We start from the raw sequence: 17,502 nt of genomic DNA, 5'->3' as shown, positions 1-17,502 counted from the left end.
AGTCTCACAGTTTCAGACAACAACAACAACACCCCCCCCCCATTCCTGCAAGCAAAGCATTTCAGGAGAGGAAAGTGAACAAATGCACGCTAGCTCATATGCTAGCAAATGTGTGAATTCTTCTAGAAGATTATACACCTCCATTCATCCTGTAAAAGGAAAGATAGGCCCTGTTTCTTTGTTGGGATTGAGAACTATATTCCCTGTTGCAATGCAGATCTAGTAATATGAGAAAGGCACATTCACTAAAGCAGTCTCAGTAGTGCCATAGAAAACAGACTTATTTCGCCATCTGCTTGAGGAAAAACAAGATTAGAATCGATCTAGAATGAGAATGCATGATATTCATAAAGCAAGAGAGCCATAATTATTGCCTGAAGATGTGGGAAACAGTATTACTAATTAACAGAGCATCTGTGTTCTTACCTGTTTCAATGAAGTGGTACTCCATACATTTCTGTCTGTAGGTTTGTACACACAAATACACGTACACATCGACAAAGCAGATGTTTCATACTTATATTTTTAGGTAGAATGTAAATCCATAATAATGAGATAAGGGATCTAGTTACCAAAAATTGTTAATTCAAGTGAAAACAACACAGAGTTTTGAGAAAGGATAACTGAACAGAGTTTTGATGTTTTGATGCTGCTTTAAAGAAAGACTTCCAAGGTATTCAAGTTCTACAGTTACAAATCTGATGCATATTTGATGAGCAAAATGTATAAAACTGCATTTCTAGTTGTTCTTTATCAGGTATAAAGAAACACTGAAACTTTTTCAAAGGCAAATGTCCACAATTCTTTATTGTAGGGATAGGTCCCTACTTAGGTCTGTCTCTGGATCCTAATTTAATCAGCAAGTCCAAAGTGCAAGCAGATAAATAGGTACTGCTCCGGCAGGAAGGTAAACAGCGTTTCCATGCACTCCTCTGGTTCACCAGAAGCAGCTTAGTCATGCTGGCCACATGACCAGGAAGCTGTTTGTGGACAAACGCTGGCTCCCTTGGCCTATAGAGCGAGATGAATGCTGCAACCCCAGAGTTGTCCACGACTGGACCTAATGGTCAGGGGTACCTTTACCTTTTACTTTTTGACAACCCATACAGTGGACTTGATAGTTAAAATGAGAGTTTAATCCTTCCCAGAGTGCTTCAACACCTTCTTCTTGGTTAGAGTCATTTATCAACAGCATCACGGTCTTACATAGATGGACCTATGGTTTGTGAACCTTCTTCCAATTTGTAGTGTAAACAAGACCTGAAATGAGATTTGATCTAAAATTAATATTCTGCCATCAGAAAATTCTAGTAAAAAAAAAGGCTTTATTAAAAGACATTTGGATGTCTTAATCCTGCTGAATTAAAATAGGTTATGCTATCTTTGAAAAGAAAATCATTGATGGAGTTATTATCTATAATTAAGAAATGGGAGCTTATTATAAATGTATCGGAGTAAAGTATTCCATTTTACCAAGCCGTGCCTGTGACAATTTCTTTCTAAGTGGTAGCTTTTTAAAGCCTACAATTGTATACCCTATGCATTGTTCTGGGAAATGGGACTTATGGTGTATTTGTGTTCTTTGTTTCATTTTAAATAGGGCAGACTATTTACAGAGAACCAAGTTTCAAGGTGAAAAGGTTTTTTAAAACTTTTTAAGACCATGGGTAGTACTCAATGAAATCTTACTCAGAGTAGACCCATGGACACTATTGAATGTGACTAAGTTAGGTCTATTAATTACAGCTAATCTACTCTTGAGTAAATTTAGTTGACTATCACCCTGTATATTTAAGATAGTGACTAAGGACTTCCAAGTGACCCTCTTCCTCAGCCATCCTACCTACTGCTGTGGTTTCTCAAGGTTTATATAACTGACAATGCCTATATTGGTAAATATAATGGCAGCAGGGTTCGGAAATAGTCTGCTAGAACTTCTGGTTGTATTTTTTGTTTGTTGCTCTTCTTGTTCAAAGCAAATTAATTAAAAAGAAGCTACAAAAAGTTCCCCACTATGGAGCTAGGATCTCAACCTGTGGGTCCCCAGATGTTGTTGGACTACAACTCCCATCATCCCTGAGCTCTGGCCTTGCTAGCTAGGAGTGATGGGAGTTGTAGTTCAACAACATTTGGGGACCCACAGGTTGAGAAAGGCTGAGTGGAAGCCCCACTAGAGTTCAATTGTGCATAGCATTTCTCTGCTAATGACTCACAGCACAAACCTAACCATGTCTACTCAAAAGTAAGTCATATTAAGTTCAACAGGGCCTACTCCCAGGTAACTGGATTTAGAATCACCCAGACTTCCCTTTGTAGTGTGATTTGTAGGCATAGGTCCAAGCAGGGATTGTTGTCTTGCCACTTTCTGTTGGAAAACCTGCTGTTTACTGCTGAATCAGGGCAAATATCAATCTGAGGAAAACTCAATTGATGTTTGTTACAAACAAAAAAAAACCTTGCTAATGTTGGTAGCTCTCCCAGCAACCCAATGTTTTATCTCTCCTACTTCAATAAAACAAAATGTGTGTCAATGACATAGTCTAAGTTACGCTGATACATTTAATAAAAACAGATTTGTTTACCTTAACTTTGTCCTCCTATTTATAAGGCTTTTTGTAAACAACTAACATAATTTCTTTTTAAGGATAATCAAACTTTCAATAAACAAACCAGCTCATAAAGAAACACAAATGTATGGTGGTGATTTATTTATACTCTGTTCTTCTACCCATGGGGTACTCAGAGCAGCTTCGCAATGCAAGAAAGGTATAAACAGAAACGCACATCTAAAAAACACTACCATAAACAAATGGGAGAAAAACAGCATTTTGAAACATAGTACAAAAATTGGCAGCGGTGAAACATTAAATATTTAAAAGGCTTCTGGAAACCCTTGGGTTACAAAAGTGGTGAACAAAGCAGGATTAGGAATCAGGATGATGGCATTTACATATACAGAAATGAGAGCTGAAACAAATTCTTGCAGTGTGGAGTGCCCATGCCCTATTTCAGGATACTGTTTTGTCTCCCAATAGACTCTCAGCATTCTGTGGCCATTGAGCATGCTCAGTCCTTGTTAGGCTGTTTTAGTTGGGTTCACCCCACCACTATCCCCTAAATTATTTTTCTACAGCAGCCTTGGGCTTCCTCTGAGAATGCTGCCACTTCCCTCTTATTTCTCAGTAACCCAAGTCAACCTATTTTCTAGGAAAGCCGAACAGATATATTACCTGTACAGTGGTACCTCGGGTTAAGTACTTAATTCGTTCCGGAGGTCCGTTCTTAACCTGAAACTGTTCTTAACCTGAAGCACCATTTTAGCTAATGGGGCCTCCTGCTGCCGCCGTGCCGCCGGAGCACGATTTCTGTTCTTATCCTGAAGCAAAGTTCTTAACCCGAGGTACTATTTCTGGGTTAGCGGAGTCTAACCTGAAGCGTATGTAACCTGAAGCGTATGTAACCCGAGGTACCACTGTAATTCCTTACAAATGGGAGGTGGGGTGGTGGGATGACAAATGCTGAGTTTTCAGCTCTACCCAAGGAGAGAAGACTTTAGGGGACAAGGAGTAATTTTAATAGCTTTGGTGTGTGTGTGTGTGGGGGGGGGGTATTCTATCAGCAAGGGTTCCTGGGACAACATGGATGTGGGGAGGCCAAGACAATCAGCTTAGCAGGAGAGAACTTGGTATTTCATTTATTGACATCAGTGAGGGCAACAGAGGGCATTGTCAGTTCTCTCTGGCTTGAGAAGACCACATCATTGGGTGTGGGATGGCAGAGGAAGTTTAATTGACAAAGTGTTTGAAGACAGACCTTTTGCCTGTGCTCAGAACCTGGCTTTAATGCCAAGGCATGGCCTTTGAGCTTCTGAAGAATCATCAAATTGGAAGGGACCACGAGGGAAGGGTCATCTAGCCTGACCCCCTGCAAGGCAGAAATCTTTTGCCCTGCACGGGGCTCAAACCAGCAACCCTGAGTTTAAGAGTCTCAGGCTCTCCTGACTGAGCCGTCCAGAGCTCACTTAACATGCGCATAACCGTCTCATGCTTAAAAACTGCACCACACACCCCACACCATCACATCTAGGATTAGGGTGTTGTGGGTGGGTTGTAGCATTACCAGAAAGCTTGCCTATCCCAGGCTAAGCAACTTTTGTTGTTGGTGAGAAATTAAGCCCTGGGAGGCAACCAGATGAGTTCCTGCCGGGAAGTGGAGCCTCACTTCCTGGAATTCAGGCTTGCCTTGGCGTCCCCCCAAATCCACTTCGGTTCCTAGCCTGGGAATTCCAGCCATTCCCACGCAGCGCAGCGCGCTCATTCCTGGTCCTGAGGTCGTTTGCGCAGGCGCCAGGCGCCCGGGCAGCGCCCGGAGAAACTACCCCCGGAGCCGCGAATGTTCTGCCGGCAGGGGGCGCTATGCTACGCGCCCACCTGCAGCTCCTCAGAGGTATTTAAGCCCCCAGCCCCAGCCCCCCTCTCGCGAGGCGCATAAAAGGAAAGCGGCGTTTCTTCTTCTCCAGTGCCGGTAGTCTCCAACGGCGCCCACGTCGGTCAAGGGCGCGGCTGTGCGCACCTCCGACGGCGCCCACCTGCGCTAGCTGTCGACGGAGGCGGCGGGGAAGGCGGGCAGGCAGCGTCGCCTCGCGAGCCGCCCGGCGCCCAGGACCTGGCGCGGAATGGAGCTGCTGCATTGCGGCTGCGAAAAGAGGACGAGAGCGCGAGAGCAGCGCGCGGCTCCGCAGCGGAGGAAGAAGGGCGAGGGGCGGGCGAAGCGGAGCCGGGCTGGCGGCTGAGGGAGCCGAGGGGCGAGGGAGCCGCGAGCCCCCGCAACTGAGGAGGCAGCACCAGACAGCGAAACGCCAGGCAGGCTGCAGAGAGGCGGTGAGTGGCAGCCGGGCGCGGGCGCGAGGCGGCCTTGATTGCAGAGGAGGGGGCGGGGCTTGCCTTGCGTCCCTGGGCCGGTCCCATATGTACAGTGGTACCTCGGGTTAAGTACTTAATTCGTTCTGGGTTGGCAGAGTCTGTAACCTGAAGCATATGTAACCTGAGGTACCACTGTATATAATTTTTATTAGATTGTCTGTTTCACAACTTAAGATACAGTGGTACCTCAGGTTACATACGCTTCAGGTTACATACGCTTTGGGTTACGGACTCTGCTAACCCAGAAATAGTGCTTCAGGTTAAGAACTTTGCTTCAGGATGAGAACAGAAATTGTGCTCCAGCAGCAGCAGGAGGCCCCATTAGCTAAAGTGGTGCTTCAGGTTAAGAACAGTTTCAGGTTAAGAACGGAACTCCGGAACGAATTAAGTACTTAACCCGAGTACCACTGTACTCATTTTACATCCTTAAGATATCAGTGACCTCCATTCTTCTCTTTCCATGGTTCATTTTACAAAATCCTGCATATTTTGCAAAAACTATACCATTCAGTATTCCACTATAGCGTCTATCAAAACCTGTTTACAGTGTTGAATTTATCTTAATGCTGCCAGAGTTTTCAGCTATGTACAATTATTGCCCATATATTCAATGAGAGCCATCTTGGGAGAGTAGAGTTGACATCTTGACAAATGCAGGAATCTTCATGCCAGCATAGTGGGGCTTGAACCCACGACCTTGAAATTTAAGGGTCTCATGCTGTACCCACCGAGCTATGGTCCTTTTGTGTGTGTGTGTGATTTGTCATACACGCACACACAAACATACACATGAATTCGTAGATCTGCCTGTGCTTCACTACCCACATGACCTTTCACACACGCTTTCAAACACATTCCTTTGGAGAGGCTCCATATAGAAGAAGAAGGAGTTTGGATTTGATATCCCGCTTCATCACTACCCCAAGGAGTCTCAAAGTGGCTAAAATTCTCCTTTCCCTTCCTCCCCCACAACAAACACTCTGTGAAGTGAATGGGGCTGAGAGACTTCACAGAAGTGTGTCTGGCCCAAGGTCACCCAGCAGCTGCATGTGGAGGAGCGGGGAAGCGAACCCGGTTCACCAGATTACGAGTCTACCGCTCTTAACTACCACACTACACTGGCTCTCCATATAACCTTTGTGGACAAATAATAATACTGTGCGGTGATATAATAGTAATATAAACTGGTGGCAGCTGTTGTGGATTTGAACGAAGTGAGCTTTTTCTTTTTCTGAATTATGATCCAAGTGGGAGACCCAGGTGAAACCTGGGAGGGAAGGCTGCCACAGGTGAAACGAGTGGCTGCCATTTTAAAATTCTAGTGTCTCCTCTGCTGTGTTCTGCTAGGGCATTGGTGAGGCCAAGGAAAAAGCTGGGGTTGGTAGGGCAGCCCTGTGTTTGCCCAAATGGATCAGTCTCCGCTAAATTTCCCATACCCCATAACTCCTGCAAAGTGGTCATGGATACCCCAAAGTGGGCAACACCTTTTGCTCTATTTCAGCCTTGATGTAGCCTCCTTTTCTCTCCTCCCTAGGCTTGTGTTTGTTCTTTTTGATCTTGCTTTCTCCTCTCATTGCAGTCCACACTATTTAGCAGCCAGTAACTCTCTCTTCCTTTCCACACCATTAATCCACACATCTTAAGACAGTGACTTCTCTCCCCTCCCTGCTTCATGTTCCTTCAGCAGCTCTTTCCCTTTTCTCTCTCCTACATGATGTGCCCTTGGCGTTATATAAACTATACCTTTAAAGCACATTCCCTCAGAGAATTCTGGGCACAGCAGTTCATTAAAGGGTTGCTGGGAGCTGAAGCTCTGTGAGGAGTAAACTACAGTACCCAGAATTCTTTGAGGGAAAGAATGTAATCTGAATGTGCTTTAAAGCTATAGTATGTGCACAGCCCTTGTCCCTTCAGTTACTTGAGCTTTCCTGCATACCAGATGCTTCCCTTTGCCTGAGGCAGTGCCTGCAGCTGGAGTGAACACCTTCGTTGGCTCAGGAGCCAGACCTGAACACATGTGGCTCTTGAGACACAATTTGACCAATCCTGGAATAGGAGGCCAGATTGTGTACGGTAAATTAATTGTAGAGGAAGAAGGCAGATATGCTGCAGATTTTGCTTTGAGATGGGATTTCCATTACTGTGAATTCCACTTGTAAAAGTTCTTCTTTTGATATTTTTTTAAAGCTTATGTCCTCGGTGTATACTTGGTGTACACCATCCTTTTCATTCACAATTGTATTCTCCTTTCTAGCCTTTTTTTTTTTTTTTTGAAGCTTAATGATAGGTGCTAATGAGAAACTGTAGCACAGAAGCTAAAATGTAGCGGTTAGGGACAAGAAATTTGTCCCCTTTTCCTGGCAGTTGCCTCTTAACTTGGATTGTTGTTTGGCAGACAGATACACACTAGGTGCAAACTTTTTTTTCATAGATGCAGTGAGGAGGAACCATTGTCTGTTGAACTTCTGCCTTTGGGCTCTGCCAGGAAGAATAAATATGACAGCTCTGTTGAAGTGCTGGAATGCGCATTACCATCACCATGAATCCTTTTTAGTGTTCTTATAATTGTCAACTTAAAAATATTAGTTGAAGCGTGGTGACCTTTCCAAAATATAGATGGGCAGGTTTATATGTGTAAAAACAAAACAAAACAGATGTATGTCATAAGTGATTCTAAATATCATTTAAAACTTTTTCAAATGTGTGTTCTTATTCTCTCTGAGAATGTGTGTCAGCCTGAAATTAATGCTTGATTTGCTTGCATGAGTCATCTTCCAGCGAATGCTGTATGCATAAGCATCTCTTGTCAGTCCACCTGCTCTCTGCTTATGGTTCATTTGTCAGCAGAAGACAAGGAGGGTCCTGAAAATCTGTGCTTAGTCATACAAGGTGTTACATTACTTCTGCTGTCAGTAGCATTTAATGCAATTGACCGTAAGCTGGTTTTTTTTGTTTTTGTCGTCATGAGTTCTTACCTTACTAGGTTGCCCAGGACAAATCTTAAAGGTTAATGATCCAATGTCTCAGCAACCATGTTTAATCTTTTAGACACACTGTCTTGAAAAGAGTTTTTTTTCTCCTTGGTTCCTTTATTTGCTCTATTGAATAATAGGTTTCTGAGCGTCTCCTAATCAAATGTATTCCTCTGCATAACTGGAATGGTTGTGTAATGCACTTAGCTTTTGGTGGATATTGTTTGCTTATATGTTTGGATGACTGAATGAGTTTTATTGGTGTCTAATTCAGAGGAGCATAATTGCCATGAAAGAAATAATTGGTTCTTATGGATTATGCTGCAGGTGATAATTTAATAGAGGCCATAATCACATTTTTTCCTGCCTCTCTACGGCTTCGAAATATACAGAATGAGATTTCATCACTTCAAGAAGATGTGATAGTTTCTCTTTCTTCTTTTATTCAATAAAGCATTCATCTCTTAATGATGTTCAGATTATTTTTCACAATTCGTTGTAATTGCTTAATGAAAGTAGGCACTGGTATGATATTTTCAAGCCGGGCAACAATAGTAAATTTGAGTAGGCCAAGAAAACAAGGGATTCTTTTGAGCTCCTAGGGGTAAAAAAAGGTCTCTGGCAATCTGATGTCTAGCATAAATCCCTATGTTTGTGGTGTTTACTCACAGGTAAAATATATACAGTGGTACCTCGAGTTGCGGATGTAATCCGTCCTGGAGGCAAGCCCGCAACTCGAAGCGTTCACATCCAGAAGCACCATGTCTGCGCACGAACGCGATTTAGCGCTTTTGCACATGCGCGAGCAGTGAACCTGGAAGTAACCCATTCTGATACTTCCGGGTTGCCGTGGGACGCAACTTGAAAAGACATAACCTGAAACAGACACAACATGAGGTATGACTGTATAGGACTCCAGCTGTTTTGCCCAGTCTATGCATGCTCACTTCAAACAAATACCCCCACTGTGGGGGGAAGAAGAAGAAGAAGACGAAGAAGAAGAGGGCTATTGGCTGAAAATACAGAATCGGGTCCTTGGATGTTGTCCCCATATCAGGCTGGAAATGGTTTGACTCCGGCTCATAATTACCCATAGTACAGTAATGCAACATTCAATAGCAAAAATAACAAGAGAGTGTCACAGGTTCACCTTAGTCCCAGAAACACTCCTCTCTACTTGCAGCCTCATTCCTGCAGCACCTCCTTTTCATATCCCCACCCCACCCCGATCTTTGCTAGCTGAAGCAGAAATCCAAGATATCTTTTTTAAAGCCTGCTTACTGTCTTCACTGTTTTCCCCACCTGGCGCCGGAATTTCAGTGCAACCCAGTTCCACTACGTCTGTTTATTAACATTCCATCAGTTTCAGTTACAATAAGACCCAGAGTGCAATTCTGTCCATCGTGCAAATGCTGGGTTTGGGCACGATGCTTTCTCTGCACTTTCGGTTATCACCACTTGGTGGAGTGTATTCTTTTCTCTGCGTCTTAACACCTGTGTGAGTGTAAGTTAACTGGGTAAATCTGCCAAGAGCCACTGTTGCCTATATCTGAAGATCCTAATTCATGAAACCTCTAGAACATGTGTGGTGTGAAACACGTTATCAACCAAGGAGGCTTGCTGGTCGTAATTCTGTTCAATCCAAGTGAAGATGGCAGAGAGATCAAGGGGTCATAGATGGAGAATGTTCTAGGAGCACACCTACGCTGGGAATCAAAAGAGAACGTGGTTGAGTGTTGGATTTTTTAATGCCTGAGTACACATGTACAGTTTGTGTAATGGCTGAAACTGATAAACAACCTATCCCAGTAACCATTTTGAAAGCTGAGCACGTTCTTGATAACTATTCTCAGGGGGACTGGGCAGGATGCAGATGGCATTTTCAGCAAAAATAGCTGATGGAAAACAGCAGAAAGTAGAGGACAATGGCACTTCCAAACATATTTTGCAATAGTTTCAAGACCTAAAGTGACTTTCAGGCTTCTCTACCTGATGTCATGTGTGCATCCTTAAAACAGATACTGTATGGCAGGCATGTCCATGAGATAGCTCCTTTAGGAAATATATTGGCATTTGCAGATTTGAATCATCCCAGTTTCTAATCTTTAAATTGTTCCTCTGCTAAGAAAAATGACATTTTTAAAAAATGACCTCAAAGGGGACAATACTGGACCTTAATAGCTTGATCAAAATATAATGTGCTGTTTCTCCAACCAACTAGATATGTGGCAGAAAACATAAATGTTTTAAAATAATAGAGATGTGGGTCATATTAATGGGGGGGGGTGTGTGTCATTATAGAGATTGTGCTATTATTTAGATTAGATTTACGTGTTAGCTTTAGTGATAATGAATGGCCATTTTACATGTAATTGTTTGGAGGAAAACCCCAAACATTTAGTTGACTCTAATTAAATATACTTTGTGGTGTTTTACTCATATGTATGCAGTGACTTTTGCTGAGGTCAATGTAAAGACTAATTTATCACACAGATTAGTATTGATCAAAGTAAACCTAAGATCAATACTGGATTTTGAGGGTCAGTAAATTTGTAAATGGGATGAAATATGGAACACAATGTATCCATCTGGTCTAGTTCTTAAAACATTGAGAGTGGGGGGGGGAGGTTTAAAGATGTGTTAGTGATGCTATTAATTAAAGCATAATTAAGTAAATAGCTGAACATTTAAATAGCTCAGTGAAGCTAGACACAACTGCTATACTGCTTTGTCAGAATTAATGGGTGAAAAAGTCTCCCACACATTCCCAGTCGGGCTGTGTGAGAGATTTTCTCCTGCATGACTTCACAAACTTCTTGCATCCAATTTTGCTGGTTGCTGGCAGTGAAATATTTTTCCACTAAGCCCCTGAGCTAGCTTAGCAAAGAAGATGCAATGGAAGAGAGTGCAATGTGACCTGCAAACACTAGGCCTTCATCTTCTGCTCTGCAGCCATGTGATTAAAGAGAACTTGGAGCAAGCAGTGACATTAAAAGGTTATTGTATAGTTCCTTCTTGTTTGGCTTCAACTGCAAATTAGAACACTTTCCCTTTTTTAGATAAGACCTGATTTATTTTGAAATAGGTCAGTTTTTTCTTTGTCAGGAGCTTTTTGTGAGAACAAAGGAAACGAAATGGATCTGAGTCGGTGGTTGCCCTACAGTGACCGTCAATTGGAAATAAGAAACTAAGATTGGAATCCTGTACATGCTTACCTAAAAGTAAGCCCTATTAAACTTGGTGGGACAAACCTCTGAAACTACAACAATATTATTTGGCTACATAACTCCAGCTTGTTTGCAAAACAACGCCTGTTTTGTCAGGCTTACTGCTTAAGGCTGCCACCATTCCCTTAGGGGAGAGAAAGAGTCACATCACATTTGCATTTAAATTAAGCACATGCATACAAATGAAACTCTGCCCATGGGCCGTTGATATTGGGGGATGCCCTAGATGAAAATATCCCAGCCAGACTGTAGAGAAGCCAAATCAAGACTATTTTAAATCAGCCTTTTAGCAACCCTACTGTCTGCCACTGTGTATACATCGTTATTAGGCAACTCTTGAAGCACCTTTCTGTTCTTGAACTCATTTTATGAATAACAAAGCAGATGATCAGTCAGACTAGATAAGCCATGGGCTAAAATGAATTGAGGAGGAGTCATCCAGCCTGCTGGAGTGAATGGAAAGGATTTCTTAAGGGCCAAGCATCTTGTTTACTATATGAATCATTTATGGAAGGCTGGGCCATGTGCTGACCCTTTGGAATTTGTGGCTTTCTCCTTGAACAGCTCACTCAACACCATTAGCACAAAGTACTTTTGAAACTCCTCTCAGCTTTGTTTCTAAAGCAGTTTGCAATGCGGTGTGCATTTGTGGAAAAACAGAGCTTGCAGAACTAGGGTTGAATTAAGTGAATACAGTTAATATGCTTTTTATTGTTGTTTCTGCCGTTGTATAAATGGCAGCTCCAGAGGTGCCTGTGGAGTGGTGGGGAGGGGATATGTAGCTTTTTCTCACCCTGCCTTCATCTTGACAAAAATTGTGTCTTGGAAGATGCAGTTTCACTTAAGTGGGAATATTGATGGCAAGGGAGCTTCCTTTAAAATGCAAATAGCAAATTCAAAAGCCATGACAGGAAGAGTTAATTTTCCACCCTCCCATCACTATCCCAAAGCTGCACAAACACCCCCATGGCTGCCAGTAAAAGAACAAACATATACAGATCAGCTGTATTCACACAGTTCACATTGAGTTTGTCCTCAAGTTTCACAGTCCTTTGGATCCTGGCTGTGGTTTCTAAATCCATTTATTAGTATTATTTTTAAATGGTTTTCCATATATGACTTGGATAATTGCAGAATATGCAAATCACATAATATTTGTACCACAATGCACTCATTTATGGCTTTTCAGTGTCCATGTTCATGCAAACTTTATTCAAATTGATAATTCAACAAGCAAATCAAACCTAGTCCTCCAGCATATGTTTCCAGGGTTGCCCTCAAAGCTGGACAATTTGCACATCTTTGGTACACGTGCATCAGCATAATCGGATGCCTTCATTTGCCCCAGCTGCAACAAAACATGTCTCTCCTGTATCTGTCTCTACAGCCACAGCAGGGGCTGCAACACCCCAGCAGGTTTGACTTCACTCCTGAAGACACACTCTTCTATTCTCTCCCAAGACAGACAGATGCCAACTGTTACTTTGACAAATTTAACTGTTGTGATGTCAGATTGTCTCCTAATGTCTGCTATAAAAATGATCCTGTATTTTTGTGTTGTGGATGCTTTTGATTTTTGGAATGTTTTTTGATAGAAACCACCACATCTTAAATACTCCTTTAAAATAATGTTTAGCGTTAAATCTAAGTAGGTAACAAATTCTATACATTTTAGCCTTGCCTCTAACAGATTTTTGTATCATGAACAGATCTATAATTTAATTTTCATTTATACAGGAAGGCGTTCCTGCTGGTAAATTATGTTTGGAATAGAAGTGGGAGTCTGAGACATCATTGTATTCTGAATTGATATAGAAAGTGCTCTGAGAACTCACTTTAAGTTGATGGATGAAGCAGACATGAAGATTATTCCGAGGTTGCGTTGCCAAGGAACATCACTACAATGCAAATGTTCCCTTTAGGAAAGGGATTAGCACCCCTTTAAGGTTACCACTGGCAATTAGAAGAGGAGAACACAAAAACTATGAAAATTTTAAATCAGTCTTGTGTTCCTTGGTTTCAGAAATGATACTGAAACATACACAAATCTCTTTTCATAAGAAAGGAGAGGTCTGTGGAAATTAAAAGTAGAATATTGTTGTTCTGTTTTTATGTACACATTCAAACAGAGCATGCAAAAATACAAGAAGTACAATTTATTGGATAATTACGTTCCTTTGCTGTGCAACATGCTGTCTTCAGTCCTGCTCTTTTATGGCTGTTCCCATTATCTGGACTAGTAAGTTATATATACTATAAATTATTAAAATGTGAATGTGTTCTGCTGGAACATATTATATATGCTTCGGTACTCAATCAATTCTTGCAATAAGTCTTTCTTTTATTGCTATCTCTGTTATAAGTCTATTAGATTCTGCCCTTAGGCTTAAATCCTGCTTACTTTCCTTTCACAAATATTCCACTGAAATATTACATCATTAGTTAAGTAATTAACAAGATACCATCAGATTTTTTTATGATCAAAAGACCTATACTTGAGCTGCAATAGTTCGTCTTTTTAAAACACTCACTCCTTCCTTCCTCTTCAGTAGGTGATAAATTATTCTGTTAGCTTTTTTTTAAAAAAAGTTATCTGCATGGTACGTAATTCATCTTTTAAAATCCCCTAGGAATTAAAGACTCTGGTCCTTTGCACTCTTACAGTGCAACTGCTTTCTGTGGACCTACTTCTGAGTAGACATGTGGAGGATTCTGCTGTCATTCCTTTTGAGTTCAGTTGGAGATGCTTCTAATTAGACATGCATGAGAGTAAGATGGAAGTGGTAGAACTGTCTTTGCATTTCAATGCCAGTTTATAAAATTTGTTCCATAAACAAATAAATGGTTATGGTGCTGTATAAGAAATTGTGCCAAGACAGCAGCATCACAGCCGTGCATGCTGGTGCTGATACACAAAGCATTAATATCCACTGCAGGAATATTTCACATTCTCGTTATATTTAAAATGGTAAGAAAGACTGGTTCTCCCGTTCATTTAATTAGAAACCAGATATAGATACCGGTACATTTAACACCCAACTCCGATTTGATCAAGTTCTCATGATAGCCAGTCCCACTGACTTGTTAAAAAAAAATAAAAAATAAAAAAAAATATTCAGAATTGAGTTGCTTAGATTAGCATCTCAATCCTGTGCATGTTTACTTCGAAGTAAACCCAGTGTGTTCAGTGAGGTTTACTTACTAGAAAGTGTGATGGGGATTACAATCTAAAACAGTTACTCTTAAAGTAGAAGTTTCATTCTGAGATCTTGGTTCTAAATATACAATAATGTTAAGCGTGAAAAGGGTATTTTGTGCATGCCCATATTTGACCTTTGAACAGTGTTTGACTTGTTTCTTGTTTTCAACAGTGGTTTGCTGTGCAGGTTGGTTGAGCTGTTCCATATGAGACATGCGGAGTTGTGTGAATTCAAGACATTAAAACCAGTGGCCTGGTTCACACATACAAAGCCAAACCATGGTTTAGTGTAAGTAAGCAAAGATGCTCTGGAGAAGAAACTGTGGCTGCTTTGTTTCCCCTCTTACTGTTTTGCAGCAGCATTGAGCTAAAGCTAAGCCATGGTTTGGTTTCTTGCGTAATCTGAACATAGGGTTGTAGTTTACCTCTCTCCAGACAAATTGTGAGCTGCAGTCAAAAGGTGGTTACAGCTTCTTCACTTTCTGAATTGGAATCCAAATTGCACAAGTCTTCTGTTGCCCAAGGAGTGGCAAAGCCAGGATTCTCGTGGAACAAATAACTGAGCAAAAATCTGCATGCAGAAAGGAACTCAAAAAACGTCAATAGTCCTTAAAGTACTGCAGAACTGAGGCTTGCCAAAGAGTGTTTCTGTTGATGTTCACTTAATTAAAGGCCAGTTTATGGCACCAACCATTCTAGAATGATTCTATATACGGTAGCTTTTAAAAGGGAAGTGTTAAGTCAGCATTGTAAGTGGAGGGGTGTGTGGCAGGGGAGGCGGAATGGATGGTCCCAAAATGTTTTGGCATAAAATAGTGTTTCCAACATGGCATCGCCAGCATGGAGATTTATCAAATCTTTTCATTCCCCTCTCCAAGGAGAACTTTAAACATGCTGACTTTACTTTTTCCCATTAAGAAAATAGACTAACATAATTTATTATCATTATAGTACAAAGTAAGTATAGCTTAGAAAAGGAAGATAATGCAAATGTATGGTTCTATTTTTTCTTGATTAGAAAGCTTTTAAAATATAACTAGGTCTAAAATTTACACTTGTGCTCGGTTTGCTTCACTCTTGGATAAGGAAGGGTTTTTGATTGGGAAGACACATAATGCACTTAAAGTATGGCTGGACACCAAGAGGAAAGTATTGTGTTTACTAGGGGCTGCCATCCATGGGCATAGCCAGGATTTATGTTGGGGTGAGTGTCAGGAGTCAGCTTCACCTGCTGAACAGCAGCCTGAAGGGGGAGAAGGGGGAGTGACTCCACCTGCAGCTCATTAATCTTTGAACACATTGGAGGTTAGCACAAAATTTTTATTTTCTGTATTTCCTTTCCCCAGTGCATTGCAGATACAGCGAGAGGGATAAACGATATGAAAATGATGTGATCTTTGAGATTTATTAGCAACCCAAAATAACTTGGTACACCTGAATAGGGAGGTATCTTTTGATACAAAATCATTAGGAAAAGAAATGATTCATAGGAGTGGGCTGTGAATCTGTGCATGTTCATCACCATATCTCGCAAGCATCCTGTTCTAAGCGAGATATTCTTGATCACAGAAGTCAATCCCCGCTTCCTTTTGGATCCCAGAATGTTGGTTTTGGGTTTTTTTAGTCCAGAGCTCGGGCACAAGCAATGGACCAAAAGAGGCTCAGTCCGGCATGAGTCAGCAGGGTCGTGCCAGCTCTGGCATAGGGATGTTTGGTAATACAGTGGTACCTCGCAAGACGAACGCCTCGCAAGACGGAAAACCCGCTAGACGAAAGGGTTTTCCGTTTTGGAGGCGCTTCTCAAAACGAATTTCCCTATGGGCTTGCTTCGCAAGACGACAGCCCATAGGGAAATCTCCGGGACAGCGGGGAAGCGCAGCGCGTCTTCCCCACTGTCCTCGGACCTCCTCCGAAGCCTGGCGGCAAGGCGGGGACACCTCCTCCCGCCGCCGCCTGGCTTCGGAACGATGCCCCGATGCCGGGCGGCGGGGCGGGAACGCCTCCCCCTGCCGCCCGGCATCGGGACGATGCCCCGAAGCCGGGCGGCGGGGCTGCGAAGCCTGGGCGCGCTGATCTCAGCGCGCGCAGGCTTCGGCATGCCGGCAACTCTCCGCAAGCAGCGGCAGCGCTGCCGCTGCTTGCGGAGAGGTCCGCGAAGCCTTGGCCGGACAGCTTTTGAAGGCAGGCGGGGGGGGGGGGAGCGAAAGTCTTTGTCCCCCCTGCCTGCCTTTAAAAGCCCTCCCGGGAGAGCGGAGAAACGCACTGGACCTCTTCTGAAGGCTGGCGGGGGGCAAAAGTCTTTGTCCCCCCTGCCTGCCTTCCCAGGGGCTTTTAAATCGCCCCGGACAGCGGAGAAGTCCTCCGCTGTCCCGGGGCGATTTTAAAATGCCGCCCGCCAGCATTTTAAGATCGCCCCGGACAGCGGAGAAGCCCTCTGCTGTCCCGGGGTTTTTTAAAATGCTGGGGGTGGGAAGAAAAGCCCTTGTCCCCCCCCCCAGCCTTCAGAAGAGGTCGGGGGACAGACTGTCCCCGGACCTGGTCTGCAGTCGGTTTCCCTAGGAACGCATTAATTGATTTTCAATGCATTCCTATGGGAAACCGTGCATCGCAAGACGAAAAACTCGCAAGAAGAAAAAACTTGCGGAACGAATTAATTTCGTCTTGCGAGGCACCACTGTAGCTTAATCAGAAGGTACCACAGTTCAGTGGTAAAGTGCATGCTTAGCATTCAAAAGGTCCCAGGTTCAATCCCTGATGTTTCTTTATTTTTTATGTATTTCAGAAGATTTATACACCGTTTGATTGTAAAAAACACACCCACCCTCAAAGTGGTTTACAAAAAGATAAAACAAGAAAATCAAGGGGGTGGGGAAATCAAAACCATAGCTTAAAACATACAAAAGTTAAAATACTGAAACAGATTACAGTGGTACCTCAGGTTAAGTACTTAATTCGTTCCGGAGGTCCGTTCTTAACCTGAAGCACCACTTTAGCTAATGGGGCCTCCCGCTGCCACCGCACCACCAGAGCACAATTTCTGTTCTCATCCTGAAGCAAAGTTCTTAACCCGAGGTACTATTTCTGGGTTAGCGGAGTCTGTAACCTGAAGCATCCGTAACCTGAAGCGTATGTAACCCGAGGTACCACTGTAACATTACTTCAACTTGCTGAGCATCTGGGTT

The 17,502-nt window shown here is 42.7% G+C and overlaps 1 protein-coding gene across 4 annotated transcripts in view; it reads left to right on the top strand.

Moving 5' to 3' along the window:
- The first annotated feature begins 4,347 nt into the window (after positions 1 to 4,347).
- THSD7A (thrombospondin type 1 domain containing 7A) overlaps positions 4,348 to 17,502 on the top strand; it is a 266,321-nt gene continuing 253,166 nt past the window's right edge. For all 4 annotated transcript variants that reach the window (XM_077936976.1, XM_077936978.1, XM_028749885.2 and 1 more), the window contains exon 1: positions 4,348 to 4,880. The gene's annotated coding sequence lies outside the window, so the exon portion shown is untranslated. The remainder of the gene's footprint in view (positions 4,881 to 17,502) is intronic.

The sequence above is a fragment of the Podarcis muralis genome, chromosome 12 (assembly GCF_964188315.1).
Source record: "Podarcis muralis chromosome 12, rPodMur119.hap1.1, whole genome shotgun sequence".
Lineage (NCBI taxonomy): Eukaryota > Metazoa > Chordata > Lepidosauria > Squamata > Lacertidae > Podarcis > Podarcis muralis.
This window is presented reverse-complemented; position numbering and strand designations above follow the sequence as displayed.